Consider the following 22597-nt stretch of genomic DNA (forward strand, 5'->3'; position numbering starts at 1 on the left):
TTACTTTGAAAAATACAATTAAGTCACAGAAAGTTGGTTGTCTAGTGTTAACAAGCAAAGAAGGGGTATTACTATTGTGTGGTTATGTGGAATTGTGAGGATTGAGGGAAGGATGGCTCACGTTTCTATTGCAGGTCTTACATGATCATTTACTTAGAAGTACTCTTTGGGTTTATGGCTATTTCAACACCAAATGAGATTATCATTTTCCCTTTTAGGGAGCTCTTCCATTATAATTAATGACTCACACAAGTCATGAAAAATGGCCATGATTGTACCACATCTAAGACATGTTTGCAGTAAATTCTGGAAGATTTAGCCTCACCCATCAATTGAATAGGTTGTCCTAAATACACATGATCATTCAAGCCACAGCACCTTTGTGGCAGTTGATAAGCTATCCTTGTTCAGTGGGTGTTTAAATCTTGTCCTTCAGCCAAGTGAAATAAAAGGAATGTTCTCATTAAAAGTCAAAATCTAAAAAGCAAAATTCAATCTGTCAAATTGTCAAGTGTATTAAAGGTGAAAAATAAAGCTGCTAAGACGCTTGGGTCTTTTTTTAGACTCTTGTTTCCCTGGCGAGAAGAGAGAGTTTTTCTGAGACAGGAGTCCTTTTTATACACATTTCATAATAGTTTGTGCCCCTAAACGTAAGCTCTGAGCCAATAACATTCAGGTCCTGTTAACACATTTATACAGGTTTCTAATCAATAAGTGGTTATTAATTTGAAGTAGATTTTAGTGACTAGATCTTCAAACCTATCTGCCTCCCACAAGCTTCCAACTCGGATATATATGTCATAGAACAAACGGGAATTCAGTATGAAAGATTAAAATGAACTTAATTCAATGTCTAAGATATTACCTTTATTATGAATTATCCCTTTCAAGATGTTTATTCATACCAACATCTGTAATAATAGTCGTGAGCAGAAATGATGCAAGCAATATATTTTTCTCATGGACAGCCATATTTCAGGTCAGTCCTAAAATAAACTTACTATCAAAATTTTTAGCTAAATATTATCTTTACTGGGGGATGAGGTAGGGTTATCATATAAAATACAAATGGCCACAAATTTGAATTTCAGATACATAATAAATGTTTTTTAGTGTAGATATGCTCTAAATATGGCATGGGACATACTTATACTAAAATATCTATTAGTTGTTTATCTGAAATTCAAATTTAACTGGAGGAATACTTATTTTATCATGATTATTTCTGTCCTAATCGGCAACCTAGGCGTGAGAGGAAACCGTCGTTTGAAGAAGGTGTCTGCTGAAGTCTCAAATAGAAAAGCAGAGGGACACACTTGTTAAGGCAGCTCTGGTAAGGTTTCCTCTATCTTTCCCCAGTTTACCAAACGAAGTGGAAGTCATTGACTAGGGCCAAAAAAAAAAAAAAAAAAAAAAAAATCTCCTCACCACTGTCCCAGCTCATTTATGAAGACATTTTCTTTTCGCCTGGAACTGAAAAAATAAATCAAAGCCGCTTGGAGCCTGATTTATTAGTTTTCACCGAGTGTCATGCAGCCACTAGATGGCAGTAGCAGCCCATCATACCCCGCCCCCTCCCTGGCGTCCTGGAGCCAATTTTCTGTACCTTGTCCTCTTTCTCTTCGCAGGTTTCAGCTTGTCACTTTTCTTCTCCCTCTTTGTTTTCTATTTTTACTTTTATTCAAATGCCAGAAAAACCAGCTGGTTGAAGAAGTCATGCGGTGCTCCACACGTTTGTCACAGGGGGTGCTGTGACTGAAAAGCCTAACTGATTTTCTAGGCCGCCGGAGCTGGATATCAGGCACCAGGGCACAAGGACACTTGCACTGGAAGCTGTGGCTGGGTAGATAAGGACAAAGAGTGTGATCATGCTTTGCTAAGTCCAGGACACAAGTCTGATTCTCCTGCATGTGAGAATCTCTCTCAGCTGCAGCTAGGTGCTAATCCGTGAACAAGCAGCTCATGGGGGACTTCCCAAAGGTTGTGGAGTTGGAATTTTGGTGTTCCTTTTCAAGACATGAATTTTGTTTTCAGGAAAAAAAAAAAAAAAAAAAAAACAAGAAAACGAAAAACCACATTGAGTTACAAAGCTATTCACATGGAGGTATCAGGAATTGATCTTCAGTTTCTAAAGTCCTCCTTAGAGATTTTTAAAGTTGGTAAGTGAGAGAAGAACTTTACATTTTGTTAAAATCTATTTTATTAAAAAGAGGATCTCTTAAATTCTTACTCCGAAAAAGTAGAGGAATGGAGAATACTGTGAAGTAAACGGGTTAAATGAATTCAAATCTTGCTCTCACCAAGGGCATGGCATCCATACGGCGAAGGCAGTCCCACCCTTCCCTCGCTGTTCCCTTTCCCTTCTGCCCGCCCCAGCCACTGCAGTTGTGCAGAAGACCTTGCTATCGATATTGACTGGTACCCTTGTTCCAGAATTCACACTTTAGCTTTTTTTCCAGGAATATAACCTCTCGTATTTAAACATTTCAAAGCAGATTATAAGCTAGGTTTGGATTCTGTTTGCACCTCTTCATTGTTCTTCATTGTCAACCTAAAACTGCATTATTATATATTTTTTAGTTGGGTATTTCCCTCGTCTTTCTTCTCTCATTTAGCAGAAAAAAATCAAGTTTAATACTTCTCTAATATGTTAGATATAGATTTCCTGATTTATTTTTTGAGCTTGGGAACAGTAACTTCTGCCAAGGGATTCTTCTCGAAGCAGAATGGGCTTTTTATCTCTGCCACCACTGACAACCAGTTAGTTGCTTAGCAATGATTGGGATTGAATAAGAGGGGGCACTGTGGTGCATACTCTTGGAACTCACTGTGGTGGCCTCAGCCTCCTATTCACTGTAGATTTGTCTTCAACTCTTTCTGGAAAAGGGTTGGGTGCGGGATGGTTCAAGGAAGTCTTATTATGATAAGAATCGTCAATCCACTGGGTGGCTCCTGGATCTAGGAACATGTCAGCTCCCTGGTTCTTCTTGCCTTGGAACATTTTTAAAAAGGAATTTCATATGTTAAATTCTACTTTGTAATTTTCTGTAAATTATTTACTTTATCCTGCACTGGTAATTCATAAGCAAATAGTTTTCCTTGAAGGAGACAAATAAACACAAATTACATTTCAATAATATTTTCCATTGATTAATGTATAATTTGGAATGATCATTCATTCATGCATTTGTAATTCATTTGTTCATTCATTTATACATATTTTATTTATTTATTTCACAAATATTTGTCTTCTATATTCTAGGCACTATGCTAAAGGCTGGGGAAACAAAACAAAAGCAAAACAGAAAAATGGATATTGCCCCAAGCTTCATATGATTTATAGTACATTTGATGATTTGTCTTAATGAAAGCTATATATGAACTTAGGGATTTTAAAATTAGGGGCAGTGTAATGTTGTTTTCCTGTCCCTCTGGAATGGGGAAACTAACATTTAATGAAGGTCTCCTATTAATTCATACACGATCTCATTTCTCACTTTTCACTCACGTATGTCATGAATGCGTAGATAGACACATGTTTACCACTTGCAAACAACTATTTATAAACTTTACTTGGTAGAAGAAAATGTCAACCTATCTCCTAATCATACACTTTCTCCATACACTTATTCAACATCAGTTACTGGAAGATTATTCAGTGCCAGATGTGTTGTAGATATGGTGGGCAGAATGGCAGATGGACAATGTCCCCGCTCTCGTGGAGATTATATTTGTGAGTTTATAACAATTACAGATTAGAACTATGGATTTTACTACTTTAGCATTAATCGCTAGGGAAAAAGACATATCCTTTCTTCTGTGAACAAAGAATTCTTATATCTATATTCTATAAGTTATTGAGAGCTACTCCACAGAGCCAAGAGAATCAGTGTGGAGAGTAATTGGAGACAGCAAGCTCTGCCTACATACAAGTTTCCAAGGGAAGTACAGACTCAGGGTCTTACATCCAAGACAAAATCTTCCCCACTCCTCTACCTCATTTTATACTAAGCATAATATCAAAACAGAAAACAGAATTTACATAAATAAATAGATATTTGTCTACTCCCTTCTCCAAGTGTTGAAAAATATTTGGTATAATGTTTTGAGTGAAGAATAATAATCATTTTGACATTCTATGTATTTAGTGGACTATCAGATAATCTATATTCTCATTTGCTTCTATTGAGACTCTTATTTATCTATTATCAATCTGTCTATGTGTCTGTTATCTCTCTGTCTATCTATCTATCTATCTATCTATCTATCTAATCTATCTATCTATGTATCTATCTATCATCTATCTATCTAAATTTGGAAGGTGATTACCTAAGACTATTAAAAATCTTCTGGGATCCAGAGACACAATCAAGCATCAAATACTGTACATTGCTTAGCTACACAGGGTGACAAGAAGTTCCCACAAGGAGGCTGGCATAAGCCTTCCTTTCAAAATTCAACTAAAATGCTGATGGGCAATTTTCTTTATAGGCAAAGCATGATGGGGCTGCAGTTTTTATGCACTTCTGAAACCACAGGGGTTTCAATTGTCTCTCAGGCCAATTCTTCAGAAAACTTTGCTCCTATTTCATCCCCAGACTTGAGTTTGCCAACTCAATACAGCTAAATATAAATGTAAATGTAGATGGAACTTTTACTTCTTAACATAAAATGCTTTTTATTTGATTTTCTCTTGATTGCTGCCAACATGAGTTGATAGATACATTGCATTTTTGGTTTCTGGAATTTGTTGCAAATGTTGGAGCAAGGGGTTGATTGATTGGAATAAACATGTAGCAATGGCAACAGCTGTTGAAAAAATAGCTGAACAGGGAATGAAATAATTTAAAATAAACAGTAGTTACATTTATGACATATATACTGCCTGGATATTTTTAATTTTCCTTGCCCTCACTGAAAATGAAACACTTGTGCAGATAGCAGGAAAATAACTACATTTCAAATTCAAATAGTCATCCCTCAGAAATATGAACCTTCTCTTAGGCCTTTTTCAAAAGTTTATTTCAGTGTCTTTCTTTTTTTTCATTAGGCTTAATTTTCTAATAATTGTTTCTCTATTTATTTGGTTTTTTAAAATACAGCTAGTCTTTTGCAAATTTTTTTATTTATTTTCTGTGTGCCTCTCCTTAATATTAACTTTTAAAAAGTAGATAATATCAACAAAAAGTTACTTTGTTATTAATATCTACCCCTTTTTTCATCATATAATCATGTAATGGTGGATATCTGAAATGGCATTTTGGTTTTTCAAAAATTCTGAAACTTTTAAAGGTGGATTTTTTAGTGATCTCCCTATAATATGGAAATACTTTTCCCAAGGACAATTGGGTTTAAACAGTCTAATATGTCACAGAAATTTGCTTTTTGAGGTTGGCAAAAGAAGAATTTTCTTTAATATCTTTTTTTTGTTTTGTTTTTTAATGAGTGTTTTCTGGTCACGAAAGAAGAGATTGTAAGAACCAAGGTGGATTTTGGAGACCGCATTGTCCAAACTTCCATTATTTTGATCCTGGTCTTGTGGACTGGAGAGGTTGAGGGACTTTCTCCACCTCTCAGAACTCGTGAGGAAAAAAGCCAGGTCTAAAATTCAAAGTCTAAGCTTCAGTGACCAATGACTTTTTAATATTTTTTTAAAGTGGCTTCTCACTGTATGATAGCAACCCAAAAGATATGATTTCTGCTCCCTAAGATTTTACTCACACATTCATGGCCTTGAGCACTCAGAAAAAAATAAGAGCAGGTTTTAGAGTTTTAGATCTTAATTATCCCATTCATTTCTCCTCTTCCCAGGAGACAAGTTGGATTGTCATTTCTCTATTACTGACAAGGAAAGTGAGTTACAAACAAAAGAGTTAAGAAGTACAATACAACACTTAACTTCTGATTAAGGAAAAGCTTTGTCTGAAAAGTCCTTTGTAAATCTGTTGTTTGCATCTCAGAATTTATTTCTCCATAGAAAAGTGAAGTTATACATAACTGTTGAGTTCCTAGGGAAAAGCATTCAAAAATTTTTATTTTATATAGCTTATATCAGAATGTAGCTCTTAATGAAGACCAATGTGGAATACATACACGTCATCTTTTTTTTTTTTTTTTTTTTTGAGACAGAGTCTCACTCTGTCGCCCAGGCTGGAGTGCAGTGGCGCCAACACTCCTAAGGGACACTGGGTTCTGAGTTCCATCATGAGGTGAAACTGGGTGCACAGAATATTGTTTATAGGTCTGTAGGGGAGGAAAACAGTTTTTTCCTTAATGACCATGAGCTCTTAGGTGTAACAGACCCCTGTAGCAAAAGACAGATTAATAAAAAAAAATACAAAATAGTTTATTAATGTGGGCAGCACGTGTGACACAGAAGAAGCTTTGATGAAAAGTAACTCAAAATGGTGGCTTAGAACTCCACATATGTAGCTTCTTAAATAGACAGCAATAGATTTGAAAAGAAATGACAGGACAAAAGAAAACAGTTTTGAGCTTCCAAGGGTACAAAATGGTTAAACAGCAAATATAGTGGAAGAAACCAGTGGAGTAAGATTTGTTTGCAGATTCCTCTGGTACTGTCTCTGGGATAATAAGAGACAGTATTGTCTCTGGCAAAAAAGAATTTCTATCTGGTCTTTAGGCAGAAAGTGAGGAGAATGGGAGGTTAGGGGGAGATTTTCCTTTGCCATTTCCTAACTGCCTTCAGTTCAAAAATAATTTTTATGTCCAAGAGGCATATTTTGGGGTTGTTGGAGCTCAGAACCTTATACCCTAAATGTGGAACTTTGACATACGAAACTGAGAAACCTTTCAATTCTCTCCGACATTCTCCCGCTTCCTGTCTCTTGGTCCTCTCTTTTCCAAAGCACAGGATGAAGTTGTTCGGTGAAATTCCCTTATCGGCGGGAAGTCTGGACTCATCAAAAAATGAAACCATTACCTCTGGTCCCTTCCCTGAGTTTTCATAAACTGAACTCATATCGCAGGAAGAAGAAAGACTGAAGTTTGCCAACACACCTGGACAGACTTTTGTCATAATTCATTGCCTGCCCTGCAGGCCCAACAGGGTTTGTCCCAGGCCATCGTATGTTCTTCAAGCCCACTGAATTCCCCTAAAAATTATTTACCATCCCCCTAAGATGACCCACATTTTTCCATCTCCCTTTCCTCTAAGACTTAGGGCATATGTTATATAGACACTGGAATATAAGTCAATCACTTTGGGATTCTCCCCTGTGCATGTTGATAAATTCGTTTGCCATTTTTACTATGAATCTGCCTTTTGTCTGTTTATTTTTTTTTAGCAAACCTTCTGAGAGCAAAGGGGAAGTTTTCTCTTGGCCCCTACGGGGGTGACATACTCTGGTTTCCTTCAGGGATAAAATGCTATACAATGTAGTCTCTAATATATTCTTTGGGACATAATTGTGCATATTTATTCTTTACTCCCATCCTATTCCTTATTACATTTTTTTCCCCTAAGATTTTTCATGCACTGAGGCTTCGTCCTGCCTCCAACAGAGAGTCAAAGAGGGTGAGGTGAAGGGAAAGCATGGGATTTTAGATTGGGATCAGTGGAAAGAGGGATTATGTCACGTATATTTTAGAGGCTCAGGAAGGGATTTGCCTAAATTTGGAAAGGCTTGAAGCTTATACATTTTGGAGGGTTCTCTTTTTAAAAGAAATGTAAACAATTTTTTTAAACTTTTTAAAATAAATACAAAAAAGTTTGTATGCATAAAAAAGTAGATTAAAAAGTATATATTTATTTAAAATGAGAAAAAACAAATTATAGATTTTTAGAAGCTGTGAAATACCACAAACATCACAAATCCTGCCCCCCTAAAAAAGAACCCTCAAAAATCGAATTTTTATAAATGAGTATATTGGCATAACTCTAGACTGGTACTTCAATGTGCTGAGAAGTCTTATAAGCTGCCTCAGAATCAAGGTTCCTTCAATCTTTTTATCCACCCTCCACATTTCCCCTTGCCAAATGTGGGGGGGAGCTCTCTTTGGAATTTCCTTATCTGACTAAGAAAACTTCTTTCCAACAGAAATGCAATTGTCTTGAAGGTCCTCTCTAGCGATCTCACTGAATAACTAGGAAAAAAAGTCAACCACTGGAGAAAAGAAGAGCCTGGGAGTCATCAGTACACCCAGACAAACTTTTTCTCTATTCTCCTTCTGCAGCTCCAAGAGACTACCTGGGGCACTTTATCTGCATAAGACAACCTTTGCTCCTGTGCAGTTCTGTTCCTCACCTTTCCATAATGTCTGCTTTTGCCTTTGTGCATCTATCCCCTATGAAGAGACTACTTAACCATCAACCATCCGGCTCCTCTTTGAGTTCATTTTTGTGTGCCTCATGTGCACACATGCATATTAATACATTTTGTATACTTTCTCTCCTATTAATCTGCCTTTTGTCAGTTGATTTTCAGCTAATGTTTAAAAGACAAAGGGGAGGTTTTTCCCTTGGACCCTACAGCATTTTATATGACAATGGTTTTACAATATTGCTTTTAAAAAAATCAAGACTAAAAAGAAAATTTAATATTTCCTCTATCATTATTGATAAAAACTTGTTAAATTAATATTTGGGGCACACTAACATGCAATTTCACATACAGATGTGCTGTAGTTTATAATGCTGTTATGGGTTTGTGACTTCAAACACAAGGATTCTATACAATTCATTTTATGTGGCTCCCATTAAAATGTTTTGCCCATTTGTACTTGTATATAATGCATTATTAAATATATTCATAACATAATAGAACTTTCATTTTGACTAGAGGTTAATGAGAACTGAGTTTTTTGCTTATAATTTGACATTTCTGATGATTGAAAAAATTTTCCATGCACTAGCTGCTGACACAGTACCTTTCAAATACTTTTTCTCTCATACTCATCATTTATTTTTGGTACATAGCACAGGGGAAAACATTCATGTAGCAGTATGTGCTAGGGAATCAATACAAGAGGTAATAAGAGTGTTCCTGGAAGCCATTCCCACACTGGGGTAGCTAGCAACAACTTATCATGAAGGGAAATGACTATGAAACCACATAAATAAATTCCTCTGAATTTACACTAAATATAAACTCAACCAGATTTCTCTTTTGCTGGATCCCCAAATGGGTGTAGCTGCTGCAAACCATTTCAATGGGATATATGATAGGGGCAATTCAGAGTGGAAAGAATAAATGCTTTAACAGACTATGGTTTAAATACCTTAGTTTTGCAAAGTTTACAACAACATCTGATCATGTGATCACATTGTTGGCAGCCTGTGCAAGTGATAAATCTTGAGATTGAAGTTTTAGTAGCTTTATGGTAAATCTGCCTAAAAATGGCAAATTGACATTTTTAATGAATGAAATTTATATGTAGTTTATTGTAGATTTAACATAGACTAGATTTAAGGTAAGCTGATAAAATACATTGAGTGAAGTGTTAATATAAATTTCCAACTTTTGTCTAGAAATTAAGATACTCTTAACACAAGATGTTTATGAAAATTCAGGAAAAACTACATTTTTATTTTGACACTTTATGTATTTTTCTCCTTTCTCTCTCCATTTTTCTAAAATAAACCCTAAAAATATTTTACCCCAAAATATACTTCTTTGTCCTATGTTGATATGGCTAATCAGAGGGTCTGGAGACAGAAATAACCCTGAAAATTGCCTTTTGTGGAGTAGACTTGCATTTTTAGAAAAAAATATGCATCAATAAAATAAACAGCCTGGCTTTCTCAGAAGCTACCCTCCCTATCCTGATGTAAGAAAGATTAACTGAGAATCTGACACCTTTGCAAAATCTGGTGGAGAAACATTTACCATAGGCTACCAGCTATTCCTTTTGGGGGGTGATACCTGTGAGGTTTCATCTGCGTCACAAGACCACATTTGCCCCATGCTTTTCCTCTTCTCTCCCTTTTATATCCTGTCTTAGCACTGTAACCTGTCATGCCATGCTCCAAACCCCTATTCCTTCTATTCCCTCAAGATGGTATAAAAGCGTCAACTATCTGGCCATTTCTTTGAGTTTTTAATATTTACATGACTCCTGTGCCTGAATGCACATTAATAAAATTAGCGTAATTTTTTTTTGTCCTGCTAGTATCAGTTTTTTTTTTTGCCCTATCTAGTATCAGTTTATTTTATAGACTCAAATTACTAAATCTTAAGGGGAAGAATTTAAACTTCTCTACCCTTCCTTCTTTCCTTTGAAACCACCCTTGCAAAATTATAACGGAGAAAATTGTTACAGTGAAGGAGATCTGAACTAAGCAACTCCATTTTGCTTATAACCTCCTACCTGTCCTTGTCGATTCTTGGACATAGGCCAAACTGACTTTGGGAGGAACTTAGTTTATGATTTATATTTGAAACAAAGACAGTAACAGCCTTTTCCAAAAACAAAGACCCCTCCTTGCCTGGGGACTAGACTGCCTTTGTAGGACTAACAAATTAGCCACAAAGTTAGAAATTATGGTTTGGGAGTCAAGTGGGTGGAGGCTACAAGATTCTGACCCTCCCCAAATTGTTGCTGGGGATAACATCACCATTGTAAAACCTAAGATTAGTACTTGAGATATTTTGCAGACCTTGCATTTGATGGATCAATAGGCACCACCCAAATGGATAAACTGTCTCATCTGATCTTGTGGCCCCACCTAGGAACTAACTCAGTGCAAGAGAACAGCTTCAACTCTCTGATCTCCAACCCAACCAAGAAGCACTCCCAACTTACTGACCCCTACCCACTAAATTGTCCTGAAAAACTCAGATCCCTGAATTCTCAGGAAGATGGATTTGAGGAATAATAAAACTCTGGCCTCCTGCATACCTGGCTCTGCATGAATAACCCTTTCTTTATTGCAATTCCCCTGTCTTGATAAATCAGCTCTGTCTAGGCAGTGGGAAAGGTGAAACTGTTGGGCAGTTACACTTTCCTTTCTCTCTTTTTTTTTTCTTTTCTTCTTCTTCTTCTTTTATTTTTTTTTAATTTAAGGACTACAGAAATTTAGAATTAATCATGATCTTTAGTTTATTCTGCAACCTTATCTTTCTTATATGCATTCTCTTATTTTAATATTGTTATTTTATTGATTTTTAAATAATATACTAATATCATGAATGTTCAACTATCTAAAACAAAACCAATAACTCATATAAAACCTGTCCTCATCCACGATCCCAACCCCCAACTTCCTCACATAGATCACCACTACCCTAAATCCCTACATTTAATGTTCATCATCCACTTGAACATGTTTGTATTCATAAAGGATATACTGTTAGTTTTACTCATTGTTGAACTTCATAAGAAATGTCTCACTCTATTGTAGTTTTTTGGAACTTTATTCAACTTTTTACTAAAATTTTTCCGTATTATCCCATGTTACAGCATTTAATTTTGTTAAATTGCTGCAATATAATTATTAATCTTCCTGTTGATGGGAGTTTGTATTGTTTCCAGTTTTTAGTAATTATAATCAGTAATACAGTGAATATTTTTGTCATTATCTCATGATACTCATATGTAAGAATTATTCTTGGGTATTTTCTCAGAAGTGACATTATGGAGCCATGGTTTGTCACTATTTAACTTGTAAAGATAATCTCAACTTATTTTCCAAAGAACTATCACATATCAGCATTGTATAAAAAGATTATCTTAGTCTCTTTCTCCTTTAACACAAAATATTGTCAAACTTCTTAACTTTAGCCAATTGAACAGGGTTAAAATGGTATCTCATTGAAGTCTTAATGTACACTTTCTTAATTTCAAATGAGATTATTTCCTCATATATTTATTGGCCAAAAGGGTTTCATCTGTTTTGCCCAATGTTTTTATTGAGTTGTGTTCTTCTTATTTAAAGGGATTTGTAGTTCTTTTTATGTTCTTGAAGTTAATCCTTTGTCAATTGTATGTGTTATAAACATCTTTAAGTGTGTCTTGTTTTTTTTTTTCTTTTAAATTATGTCTTTTAGTTAAGAGAATTTATTTAAAACACATAAAATTTTCAACTTTTTTTTCTGGCTAGTAACTTTTGTTCCTTGTAAAGTTTTCTTATCATGGAAGGAAACAAATATGCCACCCCATCATGCTACTTTGATATATTGACTATTTTGAGCTGAAGGCATTTGGAAAACAGCAAATGCAGGGAGAGGATTTCTCTGAACTCCCCTTATCTACCCAAAGATTGGTCATTCCAAATGAACTTAATTGTCATAAATCCCCTCCGCAGGAGTTTCATCAACCAGGGAAGACTGACTGTTATCACAGGAGAAGAGACTCCAAGTTGACACAACACCCAGACAAACTATCTTCTCTCCCATCTATTCTTCTGTGAGCCCATCCATCTTCCCTGAAAATCACATACCCTCTCCAAAGCGGCCTATATCCCTGTTTCCTTCCCCTATTAAGATAATGATGGGGCTGAGGATAAACTGCCCCAAAATATGCCCACTTGGTATGTGAGAAAGCAGCAGAAGCAGAAAGGCCATTCTCACTTTCCCCTTGCCCTTCTCCCCTGAAGCAGGTCATACATAGATGCTCATTAGAGGAGTACCCTCCCTACATCCACAGAGAAGGAGCTGAAGACACAGACATCAAGAAGAAGCTAAACAAGTAGGCCTTACTCAGTTTTCCCTGGTTGATTGCCATTAGATCATACTCTTGTTCTCCAATCATATATCTCAACAACTGTCCATCTTCATCAAATCTAAGCCTAAAAGCATACGGGTTTACCTGTTTCTTCGGATCTTCATTTCAAAGGCTCCCAGGACACTTAAAAGTTATAATAAATTTGTATGCTTTTCCCTTGTTACTATGTCATTTGTTACAGGGGCCTCAGCTGTGAACCTAAGATGGAAAGAATAGACATTTCTTTCCCCTCAATGGCACTTAAGCCTGAATTCTAAGCCACCTCTTGCAGAGTTAATCTTTCCCTGAGTTTTCTCCCATGTATATATGATATATACATGTTAATAAACATTTGTTTGTTTTTCTCCTGTTAATCTGTCTCTTCTTATAGGGGGCCCCAGCTGAGCACTTAGAAGTGTTAAGAAAAACTTATTTTTCCCCTTATACCCTGAAGTAAAAAAAAAAATTATTTAAGCTCTTTTTGAAGTTTTGCTTTTTACATTTTAAAGCCTCAACATACCTGGTATTATTATTATTATTATTATGTTTTTGAGGCAGGATCTCACTCTGTCACCGAGGCTTGAGTGCAGTGGCATGATCATTGCTCACTGCATCCTCAACCTTCTAGCTCAAATGGTCCTCCCACCTCAGCCTCCTGAGTTACTGGGACTACAGGCATGAACCACCATGCCTGGCTAAGTTTTTTACTTTTTGTAGAGATAATGTCTCACTATGTTGCCCAGGCTAGTCTTGAACTCCTGGGCTCAAGAAATCCTCCAACCACTGCCTCCCAAAGTGCTGGGATTATAGGCTTCAACTATTGTGTCTGGTCCCGGGCATTAATTTTTATTACTGATGTGACACAGATTTTTATTTCACCATTATGAAATATAATGTATTTCAAAGTTCTACTTATCAAATTATTTCCTCCTTCTGCCTTTTGAGAAATAAAGTAAAATCCTAAGTACCCCCATGGACTAAATGAACCCCCTCTTGGCCACGGGGACCCCAGAGAAGTCTTAAAAACTGAGGTCCTCATCATGATGGAATGGGAGGTCAGTCATGCCATGTTATATACACCATTTCTTGTTAGCTGCCAGTCAATTTTCTTTCCTAAGGGTTGAACAGAAACCAGCCCTTTGGAGAGACTTGTTCCACCACTGAGTTCAATGGACCACCTGACACTGCCGGACTCCCCTCCTTTTTGCATTTCCAAGGTAACTGACCAGCATTCCTTTCCGATAAGAGACCACAGACCAGCAACTGGTTCTGGCTGGTTTATAGAGGCTGTGCACAGGATGCCTCTGTGTCCTCTGTTTCACCTTTTGACATATAGAGCCTAATTTTAATACATTTAAGTCTTAACTCTCCATTCCAAAGTAAACATAGGATGTATGCAACATGAATGTCTACTTACTGTGCATGCAGACATCCCCGTCATAGATATTTATAGCTCCTCCTATAATCTGTGAAATATATATATATATATATATATACTTAGCCAATCTATTTGCCATAAGTTTCTGTCTCATCCTTCCCTCCCTCAAAGTACCTGCTTCCAGTATCTGCTGGAGGCTACAGTTCCCAGGCCGTGGAATGGTCAGTCTGCAGGCTGCAATTGTTTATGAAAAGTAAAGCTGTCCTTTTCAAATTTATAAACACTGTAATTGTTTAGTTAATACCTTTCTAGTGACTTTTATGACTTCATATATGAAACTTCCATAAATGTGGGATTGGTTGTGTTTTGTTCAACTAAAGATTGATGGACTCCACCCCCAGAATTTCTGATTCAGTAGACTTGGAGTCAGTCTCAAGGATTTGCACTTCTTTCAAGTTCCGCGGTGAGGTTGACAGTGCTGTTCTGGATAGCCTACATTGAGAACAACTATCTTATGCTAACTGTGCTTGTATAGCTCTTTCCTTGACTTTGTCTTTATTCCTTTTCTTTCTGACCATTGCTTCAGTGTCTTTGTTTTTCACAATGCATTGGCAACGAGATGTGTTAAATTCTGCTCTTCTTTAAGAAGATGGAGAGGCAGCTGAAAATTATCTTCCCTAGGGAGATAATTTAAATAACACTTAAAATAACAAGCAATCTATTGGCCTTGCTGTGTAATAGGCGGAGTACTCCTTTCTGGCTGCAACAGATTGGGTTTTTACTCTTTAACCATTTCACAGACACTGTTGTATAAGGTGTAGTGCAGACATGAGTCCTATAGAGGAGGATAAAGAAAGGCAAGAAACAAATCACAGCTTGTATTCACGGAGGGGAAAATAAATACTTATTCTGAAATAACTATTCATAGGTTGCTATTCTTTTTTAAAGGAGTTACTTAATCTGTTTAAGAGTAATTTGAAGACTGAAGGTATATTCCCAGGATTTTGGTACTAGCAGCTTCCTGACCTTATTAGCTATGCCTATAATTTATTCACCTTGGTTTCAGCAGATGCTTGCTCTAACTGAACATGATGACTAACAAAATCTTCTTCAAACTCTGTCTGTTAGCTTTTCAATCATATTTACCATAGAATAAAGGAGAAAGAATTTTAATTCCACAGGTAAAATTTCAGATTCATGGGTACTAAGTTAGATCTACGCCTTGAACCTTTGTTTTGTTATGCATTGTAGACAACTTATTTTTCTTGTTATCGTTCTATTTCAATGGTATATACCAAAGACAATCATGTCAACAAAAACAGGTCCATTATTCATTTGTACAGCAAAAATGAATTTATTGTCACCTGTACCAGGTCCTCTGTTAGGCAACGGCAAGAAAATAATCAGCAAGATTGATATATTCTCCCCCAATCTCATAGTTTTGCAGAAAAGATAGATAAGTAAATGAGCACTACCAATTGAACATGGTCTGATAAGTAACATGATAAGCATGCTCTGGCTGGGGTTGATGGGTCATATGGGGTCTGGCAGTGAAAGGATCCCACAATGCTTTGGCATAATGAGGAATGGGCACTACACACAAATCAAGGGAACGAGAACCATCTCTACTCACCTCAGGTTTAAGAGTTGGTACTCCTCATGCTACCCTTCTTCTGCTCTAATCTGCCAAACTTTTATGATCAATAAATATTCATGAGTATGCATTTTGTTTGGAAACCAGTTTCAAAAGGGCAAGCCATAGAGACTCACTTCTCCCAGGAATGCTAACTAGCATTCCCTAAAGAAAGAAAGGGAAACAGGTTCTCAGTTTAGATACCAGGAACCACTAATGATTCCTGGTAATCACCAGTAAACAATAATAGAAATGGAAATTCGGAAAGACTTAATGACCTTCTAAAGTGGAGCATTTGACAAAGCTTGTCCGAGAGCAAGTACGTGTGAGGGCTGCTGGGCTCCCTTATCCTTTTCTTTTCTTTTTTCTTTCTTTTATTTTCTTTTTCTTCTTTTTTCTTTTTTTTCAATAATCCATTTTGTCTACAGCCTGAAATTCACAGCAGTGATCAACTGTTGTAAACCAGAATAATAGCATCTTTGGCAGTAAGACTTGCAAAAATAATAGGGGGAATAGCAGGAGGCCTGCGAGAGCACCCTAGGGGGCCGAAATGCAAAGCTTTCTGCAGTTGTAAGGTAATGGGATGAAATTCCTCTTGGCCACCTGTGGTGCAAAATGAAGCCCCCTAAGGGATAAAATCCCACAACAACCTGGCCTGCCTTTACCAGCCTTTACATTCTTCCTCCCCACTTGGCTTTTAGGCTTTATTTATCATTTTTCCCCTAATAAAATTCAAGTAACTTAAACAGCCCTCCAATAATTATTGCGCTTCTATTTTTAAATGAACATCTGCAATCACAGGAAGTATTCATAAAACATCAGTCTTTTTTTGATGTAACATCTTCTACTCTGGTACTGTCACCTTCCTTCAAGTCCCTTGCCAAAGGGGTGCCTGAATGACTGACACTGATAAAGCGAAAGAATGTTTTAAAAAGGGAGGAAAGAAGAAGATATGTAAATCTCTCCTCTAACATCACTACACTGTACTATGCTTGCAGACTTCAAAAATCAGAGGGTTGAAGGTACATGCTATGTGAGAAGAAAGAAAGGTGAATTACCTTGTCTGAGAATTGAAGGGATCTGATCATGAACTGAAATTTTCTGAGTTAATCAGAAGCCAATTTTAATTCAAGGTAGGGATGATGGTGAGGGAGTGGTTAGAGCTATATTTTTGTATTTGTATATTTTCAGTGCTCTAAAAATGTTTAATGTTGCTATTTATAAATTATTCTGAATTAGAATAGAATTTCAGAGATAAATACGAACTATTGTATGGTCCTCAAGGTATCATTTTTAACAAATCACTAGAAAGTTCTAGAAATACCTCTCATATGTGCACACATCTTTTACTTATTGACATTATGATTATTTTTTGAGATGGAGTCTTGCTTTGTTGCCAGGCTGGAGTGCAATGATGCAATCTCGGCTCACTGCAACCTCCGCCTCCTGGGTTCACACCATTCTCCTGCCTCAGCCTCCCGAGTAGCTGGAACTACAGGCATGCACCACCATGCCCAGCCAATTTTTTTGTATTTTTAGTGGAGATGTGGTTTCACTGTGTTAACCAGGATGGTCTCGATCTCCTGACCTCATGATCCACCCACCTCGGCCTCCCAAAGTGCTGGGATTACAGGCGTGAGCCTGCATCTTTAGATATTAAAAGTTGAATATGCCTTTACATTTGTGCCTGATCTTCGCACAATGTGAACTTGTGGAAAAAATCCAAGAAAAGATAATTCTTTAGTTTCCCAAAGGTTATTTCATTTTATATTATGTAACTACCCCCACTTATCTGTCTTTATACCATCTAAAAATCAAATATATAAATGTATTTCATAAATGTTCTGGGCTAGGTTTAGTTGCACATACATTTATAAATTTATACTGGAGGAGTTCCTTTGTACTGAAGCTGAAGAAATTGAACAAGGGAATTGATATGAACTTTCAAGAGTAGAGTAAATTAATGCTTTGGTTCTCTGACCCTAAGGAGCTACATTTGAAATTGGCTAGTGGTCAGAAGTGCAGGAACTTTTACCAGGGTTAGTTTGGGATATACTAGTTGGTTTAAGCACTAGGCAATTAACATGCTTTTCTCAACAGAGTTCCAGAATATCAATGGAAAAGCAAAGGTGTATAGGGTGAAGGGAAAACTTTTCCTTTGCACTCTGATGGTTATTTGTGGAAATCATTTTCTGAACCCCAATAGGTGCTAAAGTAGGTCCTGGTGAACAAGCTCTATCAGTAAAGAGAGAGAAACACATAGGGTGGATTTTTATACTATGCATGTATTTTGTATTTATAGAACATTTTTCCTTTCAACATCTCAAAATAATTCCAAGCATAGTAATCAGTTGGAAGGAGGCTACTGCTGTGCTAAAGACATTAGGATACTAACTCACTAGATTTATTACTAACTCAAGGTCACTCACTGTATTGATGTGAAGGTCCAGGGCGTGGAAGTCTCTCTCCGTATATGTACAATTAGCTATCTCTCTCTCTCTCTCTATATCTATACAGACCTATAGGTAGACAGCTATCTAACTAGCTAGATGATAGAGAATATATATATATATATATATACAGACTCTACAGACCAAATTGACTAAAATACTGCCATTCCATTCTCCCTGCACCCAGAACCTAGAATTTTCTCAATGAGAGAACCAAGAAGACACTGGAGTAAGAACTCAGAATCTCTTCTGGATATGCAAAGAGATGCTGAGAGCTATAGGTGAAAGGCAATGTCTGGGGTTCTTTTTTTTTTTTTTAATCATTTTTAAACCATGTAATCTATCCATGTATTCTGTTGGGATCAAAGTATTTAATATGGAGAACACAATGTTCTCTGATGATACTCTTTGATTTTAACTTGATTATCAAAAGTCTTGGAGCTGGAGGACTCTTTCTACCTATCTAGGTCTGCTAAAGAGGTTAGCTCAATATTTAGTTTATAAAGATTGAAGTTTTATTCCTGTGCACAGTGCTAAGCACATAATAGTGATGCAATGTAAATTTGACAAAATTAAATAAATTATTTATGCAAATGTATCTTTATAGTATCTCATATCTACCAACCTCCACTATGTAACAATGCTTTATAACACATAAATATAAGGCAACAACAACAATAACCTACCAAACACCTTTGATTCTATTTTATTGCTTCTTCCTTGGTTCTTGAACTTATGGAATAATTCTGAGCTGCATCAGTCTAAGTGTTCTTCTTCTGATGAATGTATGCTTTTGAAGGGGTGTTGATCTACTAAGACAAGAAAGCTGGAAGCAATATGTCTTGCTTTCATGATGTCTAGAATAACTTGCAAATCATAATGACGTAGGCTGTCTTCTTATTTTTTTAGCTCTGAAACTTGCAAAGGTGCCCAGAGGCTAATAAATGATGGGCAAATCTCATAAATATAATAAATACATAATAACTAACTAAATAAATAATAGATATATAGCTTTACTATTGACTTTCATGAGAGATGTGTGTATAGGAAGTAGAGATACAGGTTGACAGTTTTTAAAGTGCTTTATAAAAGGGTCTATTTAAATATAATATATTGCTATTATTCTAAAGGCAAATACATCCCTATAAGTAAAGGGCCTGTCAGCATTTCTATTGGAAGTTTACATTCTAAGAGTGTGTAACTCATTCCTAAATTGTGCTGTCAGCTGAAATATGCCATATAAACTTCCAGTGTCATTGCCATTTTTTTAAACATTTGGAATCGCAAAACCCCACATTTTTTTCACATGTGGACATTAATCTAAAGTAGAAGTCAGTAATTGCCGATGCTATCAAATTTTATTCCATCTCAATAAGACAATCTTTTTTAAGAAACCAAGGCTGCCAACACTAAGGAGCATACATAATTAGATTTTTGTGATTCTGCTTTATATCAGTGTTTTGGTGAAATACAATGTGTAGGTGGATGCTGTAATACTGGCTTCCAAGTCATTTGGAGGAAAATAATTATGCCTGGGGCACTGGAAAAATTTCAATTTTGAACTAGATATGTGAAAGTATTAACAATCACGCCTACTGAGATGAACTGTCTACCGGTGACATTTAAAACTAGCCTATTCATTTCTATTCTTTATGGGCTAGATGTCTATTTCAGGAATTTATGGCAAACATCTGATCCAAAAGTAGTTATGTTCTTGACAACAAAAAGTGATAAAGAAGCTGTAGAGAGCAATGAAAATTGATGGGGATAGACAGTGATAAACAGCAAAAGAGACCCATTAAAGGCCAAACGACTGGTGAAGCTGAAGAGAAGGGTCTGAGAGCTAAATTGGAGGGCAGGTTGGTCATTTCACAGGTGCAATCAGCCAGCTCTTACCATTTCTGGTTTGTTTTGGATCGAAATCTAAAGGTAACGTATTAGAGTTTGGGTCTGATGTGATTCTGTGGTTCTGAGAGGAAAAGAAAGATCATGACCTGTGTTTTCAGGGAACTTAATATAATAAAATCAGCAACTTTCAAGTTAAGGTCACAGAGCATTTCTTACCAGGATTGAGCAAAATGAAACTGAATGAGAGTGTCACAGGTAAGCTTCCTAGTGGAGTATGGGATTTTTAATGACTTCTGACTTTTAAAAGAATTTTGTAATTTTCTATTCAGATATTAGGGTCTCATATTTAGTCAGCGTTTTTTTTTTAAGACTGAAAATACAACACGTTGGTGTTTTAGAAGTGAATTTAAGAATGTGTTTCCCTTTCAGCAAACAAAAATATGACATAATCATATTGGTTTGCTAGTCTTGAGTTCAGCTAAATCTGAGTTCTTGTCCCATGACCAGGAAAATTTAGGCACATAGTCACATTGAAGGGTGAGGAGGACAGAATTTATTAGACGAAAGGAAAGCTCTCAGCAAAGAGAGGGATTCTCCAAGCAGGCTTCCCCATCACAGATAAATACTAGGCCACGACACATGAGCTAAAGATGCCAGGCTCCTCCCCTGCAAAAGGCATGAATTCCTGGTGGCTTCACACCATTTCGCCAGTGGATGTGGGCCTCCAGTTCATTGAGGGCATGTCCAGGCAAGACCCTGTGCAGGCTCCCAAATCTGCACAAAAATATCTGGTGTAAACACTTGTTGGGGGGGCTGGAGATTCTCCAGGAACCCTTCCTTATCTTCCTAGGCATTTGTTTGCCTCCTGCCTCTATCAGTCTCATCACCAAAATGCAAATAAAAACTGAGTGGAGAAACTTTTTGTTCTCTTCTCAAAAGTAGGTAGAGGGAGTGCCTACTATCATACTGGGCATTTTGTGTATTAGTTCACTTAATTATTCATATAGCATCTATCTGAAGAAGGAGTTATTTCCCCTTTTTTATAGATTAGAAAGGTTAAAGGCAAAAAGGTCAAAATTGCCTGCCAGGTTCACATGAGTAGTAAATTATCAGAAGTGGGCGTCAAGAGGAAAATTCCATCTTTGCCCTCTGAAGATTTGCTAAAGAATCAAATCACAAAAGGCAAATTCATTAAAAAAATTCATACATGTTTATTAATGTGTACATAGAAAGAATCATAGAGTGATTTCCTATCCCCTCAGTGGAGTTCAGAACCTTATGTACAATTTTAAGTTTACAGAAAGAATAAAGGCTTGGATCCTGGCAAAACAGGTTATGGTGACAGAATGGGCTACTGGAGGGAGGAGAAGAAGAATTCTGTTGAGAATTCTGTTAAATGATTTCTAGGGAGAATAAATGGAACTGGGAACAGAGATTAACTTGTAAATAGTTCCCTTTGGAATTTGAATGACCCTGAAAGACAGACATTATTTTATAAAAGGGTCTGTTCAGATTACATTTTTGTCTTTGGTGGGTCCAGACTTTAGGCAGATAAAGGGCTTAAGAGAATGACTTTATCCTTTAGTTTAGGGAAGACAGAGGATTGAGTGATGGTGGGAGAGAGGGAGGTTAGTGAGACCTTAGAGGCTTCTTCAGTTCTGCATGTCAAAGTTTCACATTTTGGGTTACCCATTTGTGATCCCTAACATTCCTCTGTCTGAACTTTTCTAGAAGTTTCACACACTAAAAGCTGAGTTGGTAGCTGTGAAAAGAAAAGTTGAGTTAACAGTTGAGTGCAATGTATCCCCTTAAAGCATCTTTCATTTCTAGGAATAGGCCGGTCCCATTAAAGAGACATGTTTCATTTCAGGAGATGTTGTGGTATTCTGAATCTTATGAAGTGGGAGAGTACTTTTGGTTAAAAAAATCAAAAGTTGGAAATATTGTGACAAATTAGTCACAATATTAGAAATTATAGTTTAGGAGTCATGCAGCTGGAGGCTACAAGATTCTGATTCTCCCCAAATTGTTCCTGGGGATAACATCATTATTGTAAAACCTAAGATCAGTGCTTGAGATATTTTGCAGATCCTACACTTGATGGATCAACTGGCACCATTCAGATGCATAAACTGGTTCATCTGATCTTGTGGGCCCCACCTAGGAACTAACAGCACAAGAGAACAGCTTCAACTCTCTGATCTCCAACCTAACCAAGCAGCACTCCCAACTTACTGGTCCCTACTTACCAAAATATCCTTAAAAACTCAGATCCCTGAATTCTCGGGGATATTGATTTGAGTAATAATAAAGCTCTGGTCTCCTGCACACCTGGCTCTGTGTGAATAACTCTTTCTCTATTGCAACTCCCTTATCTTGATAAATCGGCTCTGTCTAGGCTGTGGGCAAGGTGACCCTGTTGGGCAGTTACAATTTCCTGGCTGGGAGTCAAACCCTGGCTGCAACAGTGAAAGCACAGTTTTAACTATCAGACTATAAGTTGCAGAACTGTAGTCCTCAGACTACAGCCTTTATTGTTAATCCTGCAGAGAATCTAAAGAAAGGCAGTCTGAGTATAGAAAAGATTTTAAATTTGTTTTAGGTTAAATTTTTGCCTTTTAATTT

General features: G+C 36.7%; 1 long non-coding RNA gene across 1 annotated transcript in view; it reads right to left on the reverse strand.

Moving 5' to 3' along the window:
* LOC107970711 (uncharacterized) overlaps nt 1-22597 on the reverse strand; it is a 50335-nt gene that overhangs the window by 11684 nt on the left and 16054 nt on the right. The window contains exons 5-8 of the long non-coding RNA XR_010155669.1: nt 18811-19041; nt 15953-16103; nt 15675-15839; nt 14346-14876 (exon numbers count right to left, since the gene is read on the reverse strand). This is a non-coding gene — a long non-coding RNA (uncharacterized LOC107970711). The remainder of the gene's footprint in view (nt 1-14345; nt 14877-15674; nt 15840-15952; nt 16104-18810; nt 19042-22597) is intronic.

Source organism: Pan troglodytes, chromosome 2 (genome assembly GCF_028858775.2).
Source record: "Pan troglodytes isolate AG18354 chromosome 2, NHGRI_mPanTro3-v2.0_pri, whole genome shotgun sequence".
Lineage (NCBI taxonomy): Eukaryota > Metazoa > Chordata > Mammalia > Primates > Hominidae > Pan > Pan troglodytes.